Genomic DNA, 13,564 nt, shown 5'->3' with positions numbered 1-13,564 from the left:
TTACAGTATTTTTTACTGTAGTGTAATGTATTTAATGTTTTATGTTTTTTTTATACCAGTTTTATGGGTGTTACAGCAGGTATGAGCACTGTAGTTTCTATTTATGGATGAAAAAAACTTCACATGCTATTAAGTTTAAACCTTAGCAGGTGCAGAACATTTAATTGCTTTGTTTAAACATCAACAGACTGATACAAGCCTAGGAAATAGCAGAGGATGGTTTTGATCAATCAATCTCTGGGCTATGGGCCCTGCACACTCCCGCTGCGCCAAAGCTGGGGAACAATAGTCTGTTGGGGGGGCGGGGGGATGGGGAAGAAAAGAAAGGAGAGAAGGGGAAAGAAAAAAGAAAAGAAGAAAGAGAGAGAAAAGAGGGGAAAAATTGAAGACATGAAGGTATTTTAGACCCCCATGAACACTTAAAGAATTTTTTGGATGTTTTTAAATTTTGTGGGCAAGCCACGGCTGGGATTCAACCATCGAACTGTTGGAACATCAAGTCTACTGCCAGTCTAGGCATTTTACTGCCCCCTACTGTCTTTTAAAATGAACAGTTCTCAGTAATTTAATAGTCCACAAGGCAGATATTCCATCAGTTTCTTTATTTTAGTCCAGTTTTCCAGTTTAAAAATGTTGATTGCCTTATTGGAAATCACTTTCCAGAATTTGGGGTGTTCCTCAGTTAAAAGCTGGGCTGGGTTGTAAATATTGATACAATAATAATAATTGCAAATAAATAATCATTGTTAAGTTCTTCCCCACACCTTACAGAAAGGCTTAGTTGTGATCTGATTGCAAGGATTGTTTGGCATCTTTTATGAATGAAAACTGAAACACTTTATTATTTATTCCTACCTTCCTGAAGTGAACGCATCCACATGTAACTGTTACTGCATGTTGTCATCATTGTCATCAACATTATCACCATTATTATTATTAATATACTATTATTATTATTATTGTTACCCACTTTAGTGTAGAAAAAAAGGAATAATAAAGATTTTTTTTGTAAAGGTGATGGTAACTGTTGATGCACCCTCTTTTTTTCTTTTATTTTATTACAGTTAGCTTCATTCAACCACTGATTAGAACATTGATTATTTTTCCTATTTAAATCAGATCTTGATGTGTTTTCATTTTTGGCCGCTAACAATTTTCTTTTTCTTCTAAATTCTTTTTTAGCATACTAAGTTTACCTGTACTTAAAGAACTTTTTTCAGGAAACCCAAATTTTGTCGCCCCCAATATGGAGGAGTAATGGCTCTTTACAGTGAATATGCAAAAGAAGATGTTCTCAAATTCAGCCCATATTCACACAGACCTAACCTACTCACTTAATGTGGTTACAATATTCTAAAATCAATGTCAGAGAAAAATGACAAAGTGTTATAACATTTTTTCTAATGTATAACAAGTATTGGCATTTTACAATAAAGTGGCTTTTCCTTGCAAAGGTTTTTTTCCAATAACATTAACAGCATACCATTAGTTACAGTCCCTGTGCGTGTCACGATGTGGCGAAGAGTGCATGCTGGTAATGTAGCCGAGTGGTCAAAGGCCTGGATTAAGGCTCTAGTCTCTCTGGAGGCATGGGTTCAAGTCCCATCACTGCAACTTTCAAATATTACATAGCTGGAAGCCACCCAAGTCTGTATGTGTATCATTTGGGGCATGAACTTGGTGAAGTAACTAGAATCATCCATCAATCACCTTGCTGAGATTGTTCCTTGTTAACCTGAGGTTGGTGAACGCTCCTATTCCAGCACTTTGAGTAGAAAATCAACAAATAATTGTGATAATTAATCTTGATCTCCATATTGATCAAAGTAATTGCCATTATCATTTTGGCCATAATCATGCAGCTCAAAGAGATTTCATAAAACCAGGTTGGGCAAGTAACCTTTCTGCTGACTTTTGTGAAAAAAAAAAAAAAAAAAGCAAGTAACATCACTCAAAGAAAGCTACTGCAATGCCTGGGAATTGAACCCAGGTCAACTGCTTGGAAGGCAGCTATGCTCACCACTATACCACCAACGCTTGACTGTAGAGGTATAAGCTGAAATCCTTAGGTCGCGCGGTTCAAATCCGGCTCGAAGGAGCAGTCTTTTCCAGAGTTTCCCTTCACAGATCAGTGAAGTCTTTCTGATTCTGATGTAGAGATAGACAGACGACCCAAAAGCATAACAATTCTTGCCAAGACAGAACAAGAAAAAAAGAAGAGGTGGGAGAGACAGAATTAAGTCCTGACAGAATAGAGCACTACAGACAAAAGATGTGAAATAGTGCCAAGTGTGACCAGAAGAATTGCAAAAAAACTAGCTCCTACTTTCTCCTGTTTTGTACACAACCCAAACTTTTACAAACAAAATAACTTTCCCCGAATCCCTCAGTTAATATCACAGTCAATATTTGTCTCACAAACCATCTCAATGTCCAATTTAAATAATTTATCTAACAGAATTGAAACTTTAACTCACCCCTGCTGTTTAAAATTGCTCCTTGTCATTTGATTTCCGAGTGGAACAGCGAGCCCTCCTTGGTGGGAAAATGCAAAGACATAACAAATTCAGTTGTCTCCTACAAGGAGAAGACACAGAGGAAAGATACAGAAGTCATATACTCTGAGAGGCATTGGAGATCTTATCATGAATAATAAATATGAAAATCATTGGTTAAATGTAAATTTCCATTACAAGTTACTGTTTGAAAAAATGAAAAGAATTGTTATTGAGATAGAGGCAGATGAAGTGTTTATGACCCATCAATGATGACAAAAGGATATCCGCTGTCGGGGGTCTGATTTAAAGGAAATGCTACTCTTTTAAAAGTGTTGGGGTTCTAGCAATAAACTAATGAGGAAGAATTTGACAAATCTAAATGAACCAAAAATTCTTTCAAATGTTACACCTGAATACTTCAAGTAAATTCCCTGACCGGGAATTGAACCCAGGGCACGGCGGTGAGAGCGCCGAATCCTAGCCACTAGACCATCAGGGAGTCACATCAAGGAAATGTATCTTTGTATATGTGAGTTTCCTTTTCACTCACTGGACTGACTCATATTGTTTTAGGCGAGGAATGGCGCTTGGCTAGAGCTTCAGAAGGCAGGACATGACAGATTACACATCTGTCACATAGTCAGTTTGTATTCTTAAATACCAAGTCTCTTGCTGTTCCTTGACTAGTTGGCCACCCCTGCTTTGCAGTTTCTATCAATGTAAAATGAAGCAGAGGATGGAACAATTTGGAGGCCTAAAAGAGAACCGGCTTTACAAAGCTGCCGGGACCCGGATTTGAACCGGAGTTGGTGCAGCAACAACGCAGAGTACTAACCACTATACGATCACGGCCACTTGGTAGCAGTAAGGCCTTGTTGTTGTGAAAGCATAGTGGGAACTCTGAATATAAACTCTACTGATATTTTCCCGCTTTCACAGATTGTTGACTAACAAATGAAAATTTCATGGATGGTTTATCTAGCACTGCTGATTCTGTCCTTCAGGGAAAAATTTTTTTTCAAGGAAAGATGATTAGCAAGCAAAAACAGAAAAACAACAGCAAGAGCCTTGTTATTGCTGTAGTTGAGACACTTAGAGGCTTAGAGATACTTTAATTACTCATCATTGGCTCTTTATAGATGTACATTTTCTTTGTAGAATTTGTACGGGGGGGAAAGTTGGAAATGACGAACAAGAGATTTAGTCGCTAAAGACAGTACGAGCTAGCCAGGAGTCAAACTAGAGTCCAAAGTCAGACTCTTTATCCATTGTGCCAAAGCTGGGGATCAACAGTCTAATAGGGGGGTGAAAGAAGAGGAAAAAGGGGAAGAGAGAGAGAGGGACGAAGGAAAAAGAAGAAAAGGAAGAGGAAAAAGGAGGAAAAAAAGAGGAAATGAGAGAAAAGATGAGAAAGATGCAAATTACACACAAAGGAAAATCACATCTACAAAAATAACTCTGAGAGATGTGACTCCCTGATGGTCTAGTGGCTAGGATTCCGCGATCTCACCCCGCGGCCGGGTTCAATTCCGGTCAGGGATGGTCAGGGCTTTACAAATACAGGTGTTACATTTAAAAGAGAAAGCTCCTGGACTAGTTTTGGTTGATTTATATTTGTCAAATTCTTAGTTTAAAGATAGAACCCCGACATTTTTAAAGAGTACCATTTCCTTTAAATCAGATCCCCGACAGCGGATGTATCCTTTTGTCATCATTGATGGGTCATAAACACTTCATCTGCCTCTATCTCAATAACCATTCTTTTCATTTTTTCAAACAGTAACTAAACCCCTGACCCACATTTTTTAACTGAAAACCAATGTATGTGAATGTTGAGGAATGTTATTTTGGATTCAGGTCCAAATTTTGACATTTTAGCGCAATGCAAAGGTGCATAAGAGAATTTTTTTCTACATACCTGGAGCGATGCAAAGCAGGGGTGGGGGCAACTAGTCAAGGGACAGCAAGAGACTTGGTATTTTAAGAATACAACTGACTATGTGACAAATGTGTAATCTGTCATGTCCTGCCTTCTGAAGGCAAGGAGGCAGCTTTATTTGTATAGCACATTTCAGCAACAGGCAATCAAAAGTGCTTTCACAAAATCAGTTAACAGATAAAATACAAGTAAAAACAGTTAAAAATCATAAGCATTAAAAACGGGTAAAACACATGAATAGACAGTTAAAAAAAATAGACACATAAAACACAAGAATAAAAGTTACAGTGCAGCATAAGAAATTTAAAGAAATGAGCTTTCATTTAAAGAAAGGCAGCATCAAAAAGAAAGGTCTTCAGCTTGATTTAAAAGAACTGAGAGTAGCAGCGGATCTACAAGTTTCTGGGAGTTTATTCCAGATATGAGGAGCATAGAAACTGAAAGCTGCTTCACCCTGTTTAGTTCTGACTCTGGGGACAGAAAGTAGACCTGTCCCAGATGACCTGAGAGGTCTGGGGGGGGTCATAGTGTAGTAGCAGATCAGAAATGATTTTGGACCTAAACCGTTTAGTGATTTATAAACTATCAAAAGTACTTGAAATCAATTCTGTGAGACACAGGAAGCCAGTGTAAAGACTTCAGAACTGGAGTGATGTGATCCAGTCTCTTGGTCTTAGTGAGGACCGAGCAGCAGCATTCTGAATCAGCGCAGCTGTCTGATTGATTTTTTAGGGAGACCTGTAAAGACCCCGTTACAGTAGTCAAGTCTACTGAAGATAAAGGCATGGACAAGTTTTTCCAAATCCTGTTGACACATAAGTCCTTTAACCCTTGATATATTCTTAAGGTGATAATAGGCTGACTTTGTAATTGTCTTAATGTGGCTGTTAAAGTTCAGGTCAGAGTCCATGAATACACCAAGATTTCTGGCTTTGTCTTTTGTTTTTAACATTGTTGTTTGAAGCTGAGCGCAGACTTTTAATCGTTCCTCTTTTGCTCCAAAAACAACCACCTCAGTTTTTCCTTCATTTAATTTCAGAAAGTTCTATCACATCCAGCCGTTAATTTGTTCAATGCACTTAGTCAGTTTATGTATTGGACTATAGTCCCCTGGCGATAAGGTTATGTAAAGTAGTGTGTTGCCTGCATAACTATGGTAACTTACTTTGTTGTTTTCCCTAATCTGAGCCAGTAGAAGCATGTTAAGAACCAGTATTAATGCAAAGAAAGGACTGGAGCATTTATTGTAGAGAATAAGTAGGCTGACACTGAAGTATTGAGACAACAGTGACTGAAAATCTAATTCAATCTACATATCGGTCTTCTTAAAGATCTAAATAGATTTTCACACCTCAGAGTCATCTGGAGCACGTAACGATTAGCTTCTGTCCCTCTGAACCCTGAGTGACAATCACTCTGCAGTGAATGAGATGCAGTTTCCCCCTCAGTCTAACCAAGACTATACTTTCAGGGATCATGTCTAGAGTTTCTGACTTGAGGAATGTGTTTCTAAAGTGTTTGGTCTCCCTGACCACGATGATGAGTTGTGATATTCCTTTCTGAGCGTGAAGCTGACAGAGAGTAATGATTCACTTCATATGCTCCCTGTCATTGATGATTGTTCTTTGTTTCTTTATGGAGCATTGAGGAAGGGAATATGATCAGAGTGGTATCAGTAGATGTTAGGAAAATTAATGTGAAAAAATTTAATAAAATTTACCAAGCTATTTTATCAACTGTTATTACTTAAAATTATTTGTCTTGTCCATGATGAACAATGTTACTTGAAAGAGGTTAGGTTTACCTCAGCAACCTCCACCAGGGAAATTGACGACAATCCCCCATCATCCTCCCCTTCCGCCTCTACCACAGAGGACGTGTCAACTGGATTTAGGAGTTCCTCAAAGAGCTCCTTGCACTGCCCTATTACCTCCCCAGTTGAGGTCAACAACGTCCCATCCTTACTGTATACAGTTTAGATGATTCATTCCTTCCCTCTCTTGATGTGGCGAACGGTTTTCCAGAAGCACCTTGGTGCTGACTTTAAGTCCTTCTCCATGTCTTCTCTGAACGTCTCCCTTGCTTTACCTCTGTCACAGCAGAGGCTGCAGTCCTTTGGGCCCGTTGATATCTTGCCACTGCCTCCGGAGTCCGCTGAGATAACATATCCCGGAAAGACTCCTTCTTCACTCGGACGGCTTCCCTGACCACTGGTGTCCACCAGGGTGTTTGTGGGTTACCGCCCCTTGAGGCACCTAAGACCCTAAGACCACAGCTCGCCACCACAGCTTCAGCAATGGAAACTTTGAACATGTCCACTCAGGTTCAATGCCCCCAGCCTCCACAGGGATGCACAAAAAGATCATTTTGCCATGGTAGACCCTACCAGGAGCACACAGCTCCAGACAACACAGCCCTCAGGTTCATAGGGACACACAAACCTCTCCACCACGATAAGGTGATGGTTTCCCGGAGAGGATCATTATAATTCTATAGTAAAAAAAAGGGTAAGTCAATCCCCACAATCCACAAAATAATATTAAAACGGAATCAACCGTGTAACAAACAAGTTCAAATATTGTGAGACCAAATTCCAATCAAACACACCTAAAATCCTGTCAATTGTAGTTTGATCTAGGTCAGTGGTTCCCAACGTGGGGTCTGGGAAACCAAAGGGGTCCCTGAGGGGGTTTATGGGGTCCCCAGCAAAAGGGAGAATGACTATTTTTATTATAATCCAATGCCATTTGTAACACCATGATCAGAATGTCTGACTATTTTAATCATGGATTTAATTCACCCATTCTGTCAAATGGGGTCCCCTGGCCGAATGAGTGTCAGTTTGGGCGTCCTGTACTGGATGTGAAAAAGTTTGGAAACCACAGTTCTAGGTTATGGTATCAATGGCCCAAGTTTAATTGGCGTCCAATCGGCCTAAAAAAGGCGATGTTTAATATTCTAACACGTGCTTTAACATTTACTGTGTGGGAAATAGATTTTTTTTATGAACAGTTGAGACTAATCCACACCCACAATGTGAGTTTAAAAAGCCCCCCCCTTAAAATGTATGTAACAGCAGTATGTTGTGAGGATAACTTACAAAGTGAATAAATTAAAACTCTGTTTTGATTTCAATAAGTTATTTTTAAACTTAAACTTAACTTTAAACAAAATCAAATGCATTATATTTGGAAATCATACCACAAATACAGATGTTAAATTAGTTATTAATAATAAAACAATCAAAAGAGTCTATGAAATTACATTTCTGGGGGTTGAACTGTTCTGGAAGCCCCTTATTAAATATCTGTGCATGAAGATGGCCAGGAGTATTAGTATATTGCAAACAACTACAACTAAATATTGATCCAAAATACATTACATACTCTGTACTGCACACTTTTTACCATATTTGTTATATTGTGTGGGAGTTTGGGAAATACTGTACCTAGAAATAATATTTGCACATTGCAATAAAGAGCAATCAGGATAATAAATCACATACATGAACACACTAATCATCTGTTTTTAATTCACATTTGTTGATATTTATGGACATTGTTACATTCAAAACTGCACAATTTATGTTTAAAGTTAAAGAAAATAATGGATCATGTAGCCGAGGGAAATCATCTAAGAGGACATTATGAACTACTGTTATAAGCATGTGTGTTTCAGTTTGTGGGGTGAGATTATGGATGGACTAAACAATCACTTTAAAAAGAGCCATAATATTATTTAGTTCAAAAAGGGATTATAAATTGAAATTACTGGACCAATACAGAAAAGAAACCCAAACATGAAATGGAAATATAATGCAAAGATATTGTTGTATAGTGTTGTAAGTTAGTGGGAGATCTGATACTCTATATTTGCATATTGTTTTACTTTGTAATAAGATGATTTTGTGAAATAGGGGTAATTTTTAATTGCTTCCACCTGCTCCTTCTCAAACTAATGCTTATATACTGTATATATATATATATATATATATATTTATTTATTGTATTAGTTAAATTCTGATTGTTTGTGTATCATACAATGGTTTTAATTTTTTGTTTTCACTGTTGTTGTCTTGCAACGCTGTTGATTGTTTGAGATAAATAAATAAATGAATCTTTTTAAATGGATAAATACATTTTCACATATTGTAGAAGCATATTTTGAAGCACTGCAATATATGGTTTGCTTAATGTGCATTTTAAAATTCAAATTTTTGCAGGAGGAATCTTCTTCAAAAATCTAATAATTACTACTTTGATTTGAGGGAGACTCAGGCCGTAAACTAGAGGGTTATTAATGGGGGGGACCATCAAATACTGTAAAGATAAAACAACTGTGATGATAGGATTCCTTTTATCAGTCTCAAATCGACTCAATGACAGCTCACAGAAGACAGAGAGAGAATAGGTGGTGAATGTGATGATGTGAGGCAGGCAGGTCTGGAACGCCTTTCCTCTGAATTCAGACGAGCTTCTCCTGCAAACAAGCAGGATACGGAGATAGGTGTACAGGACAAAGAAGAGAGGAGATGAGATGGTTGTGACCAAAAGATACAGACCTACTATGTTGTTCAGAGTTGTGTCCACACAGGAGAGCTGAACCACAGGCCAGTTGGAACAGAACAGCCTATTCAGTTTATTGCCACACAGTGGTAATCTGACAGTAAGATAGAAGAGAAGCCCATAGCAAATACAGGGTAGAGCACGGCAAAATCACAAGCTGTGTTACCATCTTAAATGTCATTTTCCTGTAATAGTGTAAAGGCTGGCAAATAGCAACAAATCTATCATAGGCCATGATGCCGAGGAGAGTCAGCTCACATGATAAATAGGTGTAAATAACATACATCTGAATGAAACATAATGGACGTGAGATTAAATGAGTGTCAGACAGAAGGTCCATCAGAAACCTGGGGAAGAAGCCGGCTGAGCCGTACAGAGAGTTAAAAGACAGACAGCTGATAAAAATATACATGGGCTGATGCAGAGACTTCTCCAGACAGACTGTCAGAATAATGACAACGTTAGCAGAGACAATAGTCATGTAGAGCAACAGACACAGACTGAAGAACAGATACCTGAGGGGCCCAAAGTCTGCAAACAGAGTGAACCGAAAATACAAAGGATTCAGGCTGTTGTTGCTCATCATGTCTGCACAACAGCAGAGCTGGAAGAAGAGAAGTGAGAACAGATGGAGATACAGTAATTGAGATTAAAATGTTCACAGCAAAATGTCCTATTTTAACAGTGACTCAACACTTAGAATAAATCTGCATTCATGTAAGTTGCATAAAGTGCATATTTCTAACAATTTTGATAGTTCAGAAAGACATGTTAAAAACATTGACATGGAAGAAAAGGGTCAGTGTCACATAAACAAAATGCACAAGCAACCTCACATTTTTCGTTGAACAATATTAGAGTTGAATGAATGAAAAAGAGATGTCTCCAGGTTAACAAGGCTCATTCATGACAGACATTTAAAAGGTTCTTTTCCACAAGTGATATATTTGCAATTACATTCAATCTTTCGGAAAGCTTTAGCATAGTGAAGTTCTCCACTTTTGTGTCTTATAACAGCTGATATAAACAGTAGAAACCATATACTGCATATAGTGTTCATATGTGTCCTGTGGTGTGTCCAGCAGTTATTCAGAAAACAGTCTTTGCATCAGTGTATGTGAACATTTAGAATAGTACACAGCACCCTCCCCTGACTACAGCAGACTGAGGCAGCAGCTGAACCTTTATCCTGTTTTTCTGTTACACTGAGAGCAGAAACCTGTCCACACAGGGTCCACAGGAAGGGACGCAAACAAACCAAATCAGGAGGGACAGACAATGAGACAGATCTGGCAGATAGATAGATAGATAGATAGATAGATAGATAGATAGATAGTAGATAGATAGATAGATATTTATTGATCCCAAAAATTGGAAATTACAGTGTTGCAGCACCAAAATCCGTCACACAGCACAGAATATAAAAATAAATGAAACACAAGGATACAATATACTGTAATGAGCAGAGTTAATGTGTCCCTGTTATCAAGAGTTCATCAGTTAAGCAATGTGTTAGTGTTATGCACTAATGTTACAGCAGAGGTCAATTTGGTTCTATGGGGGGGGGGGTTGCTTCCTGCTGTTGTTGTGGTCTGAATGTTCGGCATGGTCACGGCCAACAGTGACCGGAGTTAAGCTGTTTCTTAAATAAAATGCACAGAAGTTGTAAATCAGTCATCACCTCCTTATTACACGCTGCAGCCCAGGGGGGAGCGCTACAATACAATATATGTAAACTTGGTTAAATTGACTATATGTTACATTTTAATGGTTCTGATGCTGTCATTTTCAAACAATGGTCTTCAATGACCTGTAGCAGCAAATGAGACTAACAGTGAACAGAACGCCATTTTAATTTAGTTATTAAGTCTGTGTCTGGGTTCCATATTTCCTGTGAAGTGACAGAATGATTAGCAGCAGGTAGACGGCGCTACAGTAACACATTCTGACAGGTCACAGATTTCATCATTACACCTGAAATGCTGGGTTAGTGTATCCAGCCTTTTGAGCCAGGTAAAATGAAGCAGGAGATTTCTTTATGAAAGGTCTATAATTATATTTTAATGTTATTTTTGATGTTATCTGCTGTAGTTATGGCTGATACTGGGCAGGGCCATTACATAAAGGACATTAAACCAAGAACTAAAAGCTAAAAGGGAAAGGGAAAGACAACGGGCGATAATGTGAGAAAGCTTCGGTCAGGCTATCAACAAATGGAGACAATCATGGGATTGTAAAGGATTCAAAAACGAAGGTAAAATTAAAGCAGAGATTTATCGACACAATGTAAAGTGTATTACCTACAATCTTAAAGCCAACTAGAATAACAACTGAGCGCAATTTTAATTGATAACATCTTTACAGATGAAATTATAAAAAGAGTACTAAGTGGTTATGATGATATAAGTGACCATCTTTTCGTGTTTGCAGCCCTGACAAATTTGTCGAAGAAAAATACACAGAGAAATTCAGAAATTGCTAAGTTGATTTGAAAAAAAGCATGTATTGTCAATAAACCTAATTTATTTTGTACGTTATCAGTGTACTGATTGTTAGAAATTAAACAGGAAATGGAAAAAAACTAACAGAAAACATTAAACGTGATTACATTAAAAGTGAGATTCTGTTCTTTCTGGAGAGAGCGTCAGACCAAAGCTGTTGGGAAGCCAGCGGTAAAGAGAACGGACCGAGTTCTGGGTCTAATGTGTAAAAGAAGTGAAGCCAATGAAGCTCCTTAAAGCTGCATTCTCTCTGATTTCCAAATTATGTCTAGACATCTGTAAATCTTCCACTTTAATCTTAAAATGTAGGACTTTCTTTTTAAACAATATCTGTTGATTAAAGATTTTCAGTGTTAAGATATAAAAAATGTAAACAATCAAACATCTACCCACCCTCCCAACACCTCTAAAACTAAGCTGGTCCCTTTATATATTTACCTGAAAGGAGAAAAACATATGAAAATACAATACTGTGTCTCATACATTCTCTGCTTCTATTTTTCCTTCAAATGTTAAGAATGGATCCAAATAGAAAAAATCATAGACATCCTACTGAATGTATACTTTGGATGTTTCAAAAAAAAGCAAATGTTGATTTGCAGGAGGCCTTTGTATATGGGAGGGGGGGATACTGTCTGTTGACGCTTTGATTGTATATTAATATGTGTATAAAGAAATTAAAACTTTAATGACAAAAAGAATTGATCCAAATAGAAAGAACGTCAAAATCGACTTTTGGAGAGAGTGTCTAATGTTGTCTAATTTAGGATATTTGCATAACTAACATAATAATTTGATTCACTGAGGATACAAAGGGACTAGAAGGTCTTCCCATCACTTTCTGCTTTCACACCTTACGCCGTTTGGTCTGGTTAAAACCAACCCTGTAGCATTTGGTCAGAGGGTTCCGGTGGTCCGGGGGAGTGGGAAAGCTCATCCGAAACCTGGAGCCGATAGGCCAATTTATCTTTGATATGTTGGACTCATGTACTGTATGTATATATGCATATACATGCAGTAACTCTGAGGATACCACCATTTAGGTCTTTAATCTCGGAAATTCTGCGACTGTTCTCCAAATGTAACCCCCCCCTCCACCTTTTTATGATATCTTTTTAATTTACAATGCTCTTAATAAACCTTTGTAATGTTATAGGAGCTCAGAGTATGGTAACAAAGTCCTCAGAAAGTGAATCTACAAGGACATTTTTGTTGTTTTGGATTGTTTTTTAGTGTGTGTGTGTGTGTGTGTGTGTGTGTGTGTGTGTGTGTGTGTGTGTGTGTGCCTCCAATTAGTATGATGCAATCTATTTCGACAACACCAATATGGCGTCCACAGAAGCCACCGGCTGATGCAAGGAGACAGTAATGAGTGTCATTAGCTTGGATGGACACCATGCCAGGCCTCAGGGGGGGTCTGACTGCAGCCAGATAATTATCACCCAGTGGTCACAGTGTTCGGCCTCAGGGGACAACTAAGAAACCACAGTTATCACAACCACAGTCAGCACTGGGGCTGGAAGGGCTCTTCACAAGTAGCAAGGTTGTCTGAAGTCATTATCAGAGTAATAGGTCAACAGGTCATTATTTATTCTTCTTATGAGAACAATTAAACACATCAGCCTGATCGGATTTGAACCCCGGGCCTCCGTGTGGAGGACTAAACTTCTTCATATGGGTGCCATTATATTTACTTTTTCTGATTATATTTGTATAAATCTAATTAGATTCTTCAAAATACAATACACTGACTACAGATAAGTACCTCATACAACTCCACATCAAAAATCCCAACTATCCCTGTGTGCAGAGAATAAGTGGCAGAGAATAAAGGCTCATGTTTTTTTTTTACAATTTCAGAAGGCACTGACAAGCTATATGATCAAAAAACAGTTTTATGCATTGTTCTGGAGCCCAACTACAAACATATTGGCTTGATTCATTAAGAGAAGAGGCCTTTAAACTAACTGAATAAAAGCCACAGTGGGAAGTGTTTGCAGGTGTTTCAATGCACACAGTATTCTTGTATGTAGTAATATTTCAGCGTGTTCCAGCGGTGGA

The 13,564-nt window shown here is 38.1% G+C and overlaps 1 non-coding gene and 1 pseudogene across 1 annotated transcript; one reads left to right on the top strand and one right to left on the bottom strand.

The window, feature by feature from the left end:
* Nucleotides 1-5,892: 5,892 nt before the first annotated feature.
* Nucleotides 5,893-6,108, top strand: LOC116678290 (small nucleolar RNA U3). Its single transcript, XR_004329212.1, has one exon. It is a non-coding gene; the product is annotated as a small nucleolar RNA U3 (small nucleolar RNA).
* A 2,554-nt stretch (nucleotides 6,109-8,662) lies between these two features.
* On the bottom strand, nucleotides 8,663-9,678 carry LOC116678289 (olfactory receptor 6N1-like; annotated as a pseudogene).
* Nucleotides 9,679-13,564: the final 3,886 nt, after the last annotated feature.

This window comes from Etheostoma spectabile, unplaced genomic scaffold (assembly GCF_008692095.1).
Source record: "Etheostoma spectabile isolate EspeVRDwgs_2016 unplaced genomic scaffold, UIUC_Espe_1.0 scaffold00006918, whole genome shotgun sequence".
NCBI lineage: Eukaryota > Metazoa > Chordata > Actinopteri > Perciformes > Percidae > Etheostoma > Etheostoma spectabile.
This window is presented reverse-complemented; position numbering and strand designations above follow the sequence as displayed.